This window comes from Anomalospiza imberbis, chromosome 20 (genome assembly GCF_031753505.1).
Source record: "Anomalospiza imberbis isolate Cuckoo-Finch-1a 21T00152 chromosome 20, ASM3175350v1, whole genome shotgun sequence".
In the NCBI taxonomy this organism is placed as follows: Eukaryota; Metazoa; Chordata; class Aves; order Passeriformes; family Viduidae; genus Anomalospiza; species Anomalospiza imberbis.
In genome coordinates, this window is record NC_089700.1 from 1,581,493 (window position 1) to 1,587,500 (window position 6,008).

Genomic DNA, 6,008 nt, shown 5'->3' on the forward strand with positions numbered 1-6,008 from the left:
ACCCAAATTTAAGGAGCCTGAACGGTGTGAAGGCCACAGCAAGGCTGTTGAGTGGCCATGAGCCCCTGTCACACTGGAGCTCAGTAATCCCTGGGGGTGAGCAAAGTCGTGTTTGGTGTAAGGCAGCAAAGCCACAGCGGGGATGAACACAGAGCAGCCAGCCCTGCCCTGTGCCTCCACCACCAGACTACACTTCCTCCTCCATGAGTCTCCTTCCACAAGGCACCACAGCTCTGGGCCCTGTTTGCCAGAGGCAAATACTAACACAGAGAAACTCTTCTCCACCCAGCTTGCATAGATGGGAATGTATTGCCCAATCCAGCAGCCAAAAGGAGAGCAACATGATTAATGGAAATGTGCCTTGCTTACTTGTGAGCTCTCTACTCCCCCACCCACCCACAGACATAAACTTTTACAGCTTTGGCTACTTAAGATCTTAACCAGACTATCTGCACAGGGTTATAAACCATGGTAGGAACCCTCAGGCAACAGGGGCCCTACATTAGCAACCACTCGGTATTGAACAATTAGATTGATACTCATCAATCATTTACTTGAAAAGAAGAAGAAAATATATTAAAAGGGACTGCAGGGGATTTATCTCCCCATACTGATAAATTGTTAAAAATTAATGAACTAGAGCAACTCTGAAGGAAAAGTAAAGCAAACCCCCCAAAAACCTCAACCACCACAAAATCCCCACAGGCCCTCAGAAAGCTCTTAAAGGGGCTCCTGTGTTAAAGACACCTTTTCCTCTCTGGCCTGATGGGCTTTTTGCTTTTGTTTTCATGTGTGTCTGGTAGTGTTGAGAATATTCTCCAGCCACTGGTCTTTCCCTGGCACTTTGCATCCCAAGCACAGAACCCCTTTTTTGTTTGTTCCTGGAGGGAGGGAACAAACGCCACAGTTTGCAATCCCTGTTCACAACCAGTTCTGACCTGCATATGGGCACTGTTCTTAATTTGGCAGAAGGCTATTTAAGAAACTTCCCACCCCTTTCTATCCTTTAAACTGTCAAGCCCTGCAGCACAGCTAGAGCCATGAAATTCAGCAAGGTGCCCAAACTTTGTGCGATACAAAGCTCCCTGGCAGCTTACAAATAGCCCGAGGGCTGTGCAGAGCTCACATTAAACAGAACAGATTGCAGCTGCCTCCCCATCACACAGAGTTGTGGGCATGGAGATCAGAGGTCCTGTCAGTCACTGCTCTGCACAGGCCCTGCCACTCTGTTCGCTGTATCTCTGCCTGTGTCATTGCTGATCATCAAAAACATGTTCATTTTATTTCCCTTTCATCTGACTCGGGCGTCCTCGGATGCAGTAATAAGGAGGAGCTAATGGGGAATGCTGTCCATTCCGTGGTGCAAGAGGAGATCATTCATGGCTGCTTTATTTCCTTGTCTCTGCTGTTACACACAGGAATGATGCTGTTCTGCAGACTCCAGAATAGGCTTTGTTTTGGGAGCTCTGAGAAAACTTTGTCCATGTGCCGCTGACTCCTCCCAGCTCAGGGATTGCTGCTGGGGATATGGATGTGTGTGTTGTGGGCAAACTGCTGAAAATATTTACGTGCTGAAAGGGCCAACCCATGTTGACAAAGCAGAAACTCATAGTTCTACTGTTCATCCCTTTCATGAGTAAAGGAAATGAGAAAAAAACACTAAAGGAAAACTAAACTAAAAAAAAAAAAAAATAACCCAACAAAAAAACCACCCAAACCAAAACAAAAAAACTCAAGGGGGATTTTTTTATATTTATTAAACCTAAAGATTCAGTTCTGCATATGATTATGAAAATAAGGAGATTTTTAGATTGAAAAATGGATACTTGTAGTCACTCCTAATGTTTTTTTTCCCACCAAGAAGATACAACCACACACACAAAAGACCCATGAGCCATTCCTTTTTCATGACAGAATTCAAAACACTGAAATTCCCTATTTTTACTAGATAATAGTGTTTTATTACCAAAGGAAAAGAACCATTGAAGTTGTGTCCAAAATGAAATTAATCCAAATACAGTGAAAACTATTTACCATTAAAGAATTTTTTTCAGTCCCCCTTGGATTACCCTATAGGCAAATAAAATTTGTCCTTCCTGCTCCCTTGTATGGAGCTTTTTCTATGAACGCTCTCTTGAGAAATAGCCACTCCCACCCTCACTGTGTCCATGGCAATAACAGACAAGACCCCCAAAGACTAAACATAAAAGATCACGAGAAGGATTCAGATTGGAAAGGCAATAAAGGGAATTAACCCTCCCATGTTAGCATGTACACATGTGTGTCTGTACACACCAGCCCATGTGCACTGAAGGACACAAAGATTGATTTAATTTTCAGCTGCTCACAGATGGCAACTTCCCATCCTGGCTCCCATGAATCATTCAAACCTTCCTCTGCAGCCTCCCAGATAAGACTGGAGCGATGCAAGAGGCCTTGAGCCAACCCCTTTGCACACAGGTGAAATCCACCTAAATTCTTCATTATGTAGGGAAGAAAATGAAGCCTATCTAATAAAATTAATAGCAATAATAATACTTTGCATTGCTAAAATGCCTTCCAGCTCAGGAACTCAAGGCTTGATAATTAATGTCTCTTTAATTTTATTTTTATCGATTAAAGATCCAGCGGAACAAAAAAAAGGAGTCTATTAACAAAAGCTAATGTGATTTTCAGTAGGAGCTGGTTACAGGGAGGAGCAGTGATGCTGCCACTCAGGCTGCACAGACAGACATCTAGCCAGTACATATGTCCATACATTCCCTAAATTAGCACACCCTCCACTCGGCGGTTGTTCGGGGAAATTAGGCGGTTGTGTATAACTGTAATGAGGTCATACAGGGTCTGATCTCCACTGGGATTTAATTAACTCTGAATCTTATAAATATTGTGCTGAATTATCGTTAAATTTGCATAAAGGTTAGAATCAGGCTGGACCAGCCCCATTTACCAGAGAGGGCTGAAAATAAAACCTCGGGGTAAAGACCCTTTAAACAATGTTTTTGTATTGCAGTACAGCCTTGCTTTGTTCTGGGACCGAAAATATATTTAAGGGGAAGGAAGGTTGAAAGGGAGGGGAAGAAGGAGGCTATATTTCACACAGACTTTCTAGATAACTTCAAACAGACTAATAGAATGGTGGTTTGCAGCCCAGAGATAACCCGTTCCTCCAATGGCCTTACTCTCAGTAAAAGGAGATCGTATCAAATATATACACAGTTATCAAGAAATCTTTTCCTCTTTTTTATTTTTATTATTAAAGTAATGCCAGACATGAAATACCACTGCCAGGCAGACCAGAATGACAAAAACTGTAAAGGTGGAGGCACATGCACTAACTCTGCTCCAGGGGAAAGTAGAGCTGTGGCCTCCTTTCCAAAAATTCCTGCTCAGATTTTACCCAGGCACGAGCCCACTGTTTCTGAAGACAACCAAGTGAAGATGACACAGGGAACTGCAAGATTTGGTACCACTGACAACCTCATGTACATCAAGGCCAGGCTGGATGGGGCTTGGAGCAGCCTGGGACAGTGGAAGGTGTCCCTGCCCATGGCAGGGGGTGGAACAGGATGGGCTTTAAGGATCCCTTCCAACTCAAACCTTTCTGAGATCCTCAATTAATTTAAACTAGTGCCATCCTAACCAAAGCCTTTGGAATGAGGCAGAGGCAACAGAGCCATCCCTAAGTTGTTGCTTGGCTACTGAGGCAAGAGGGATAGAGCTGGGAAAGGAGACAAGGCACAGCTGCCCTGGGCTGCAGGCTCTGGGCTGCAGGGGCAGCCAAAGGGCAGCTGGAAGGGCCACAGGTCCTTCCCAGCCCTCCACCTCCCGTGCCAGCGTGCTGTGGCTGTGGCTTTGTTTGCTTTGAGCATGTAGAAACAGCAGCAGCTCCTCTCGTGGCTGCACTGCACTGCTGAACTTTCACTCCAGAGCCATGTAATTCCTGGGCAATATTCCTGCTTGCCAAGGCTCACCAGCAGCCCCAGGCCAGCCAGGCCAGACTAATCCTCTGTCAGCAGGACCTGCTGGGCCGTGCCTCCACCCTGCCCTGCAGCAGTCCCACAGATGTGAGCCAGCCCATGCGTCCTGGCTGGCCTGTGGACAGCCAGGGACTGCAGAGCTCCAGTGTTCCTGCCAGGGCTCCAGAAGCTCCAAGGAAGGTTTTCCTCTCTGCCAGAATGTACAGTGCTGTTCAAGAACAGCTCTCTGTGCTGACCACAGGCCCCTGGATCTGCTCAGTGACTGTCCCCCAAAGCCCTCTGGCACCAGTGTCAGCCAAGGCGTGTCACAAATGGCAGAGCAGAGCTGACTTCCCGGAGCTCTGTCCCAGGGCATGAGCTGGCATGGGCACGTGGACAGAGGAGGGAGGGACAGCCTGTACAAGTCACTGGATGGATGAGGCCATCCAGAGATGTTACAGTACCTGGAGCAGCCTTGCTGAGTGAAGTGATAACAATAAAGCTCCCTGGGGCCAAACCTGCACTGGAACCTTCAGACAGGTTCACCTGGGCTGGATCACATTCCTTTGGGTTTCACTTCACCTGGCACTGCACTCAGAGCATGCTGGAGCAATTGGCTCTTTCATCCCTTGCCCTGCTCCATCTCTGGTTGGGGAATGCTTTAGAAATGACTTGAGACAACCTGCTAAGGAATGTGTTCTACAAAGCAGCTGAAAAATGTGATTTGAATCAAAACATGAACAAGAAATTAATTTTGTTAACAAGACTCATCAATGAGGGTCTCTTACATCCTATGGCAGTTGCATGGGAAGCAACCTTCAGCAGGGCCCAGCCAGAGTGGGTCACAGAGGTCACCATGAGAGGACAAGCACACCAAGACCTGCCCAGGGAGCACAGTTCATGCAGGAGGAGATGACTGGAATGACAGGCAAAGACCTGCTCTGAACATCAAAATGTCGTGCTTGACTTCTCTCACAACGTAATTCTTTTCATAAAGCAGCACAAGACAGAAAACCTCAAGGAAAATGAGTGTGTAAAACTTATTTTAGGAACTGTCTGTAAAACTTATTTTAGGAACTGTCTGTGTGACAGCTGCAGCCTCACCATGTCCTTCTATCACCTTCCCTATGAGTGTATCAAACACTTCTAAAAAATTAAGAAATGGAAAACATAACAGTTTCTGAATTATGCTGCACATCCAGAGTCACGTGTAAAGTGCAGCATTAAGAGTCACCCATAAATATTTCCCTGAAAGCAGAGCTTTACTTCCACAACCCCATGGTTTGTCAATATGTCTCTCTGCCAGCTACAATCCTGCACAAATCAGCAAAGTCACAGATCAAAGGAAACTCTTTTGAGCTTCACTGCATAAACTGTTATGCTTGTGGCACATTCTGGCCAGAGACCATTTGTTGCTTTGTTCCGGTAACTGGTATTTAAAACTGGTACTTTTCTCTTCAAGTCTGTTCTTCCCTTCTGAAATTCCCCCTAAATGCATGGTGATATCAGGTCAAAGGTTGGACTTGAGGATCGTTTTTAACCTTCATGATTCTGTGGTTCTATCATTCTATGATCACTGAAGCTCCAGCTTCAACCTGTCCCATGGTCTTACCCTGGCCTTCTACAAGGGACCACTTCACCTCCTGGACTTCTCCACAACTGAAACCTGCCCACTGTTATGGGGAAAATCACTCTGTCTTTGCCCAGCTCTGCTCTCCTGCCCGCCCAGCTCTCCCCACACTCCTCATGAATAGCCACCATTGTAGGGAGGCTGGAGCCCTCTGCCAGCACGGGGCTGCGCTGAGCAAAACCCATCAGCCTCGTCCACGGCCAGAGTGGGAAGGGATCTTCAGGGGACTGTGAATTAAGCAAGGGAAACTAGAAGGGGGGGAAAAAATAGACTTAGGAAGTCTTTTCAAATATAGGACCCAAAACTAACATTTGGAAATTTCCAAGGTCTAAGGAAAAACAGCAAGAGCCGTTCAGCTACATTTGCCCTGGCCTCAGCCAGTTCCCTTAGCTGAGCTCTGTTGTCATCACATTTCACAT

At 46.1% G+C, this 6,008-nt stretch overlaps 1 protein-coding gene across 9 annotated transcripts in view; it reads right to left on the bottom strand.

Moving 5' to 3' along the window:
• The window catches only part of AUTS2 (activator of transcription and developmental regulator AUTS2), a 785,653-nt gene that overhangs the window by 180,815 nt on the left and 598,830 nt on the right, over positions 1-6,008 (bottom strand). The gene's annotated exons all lie outside the window — the stretch shown is intronic.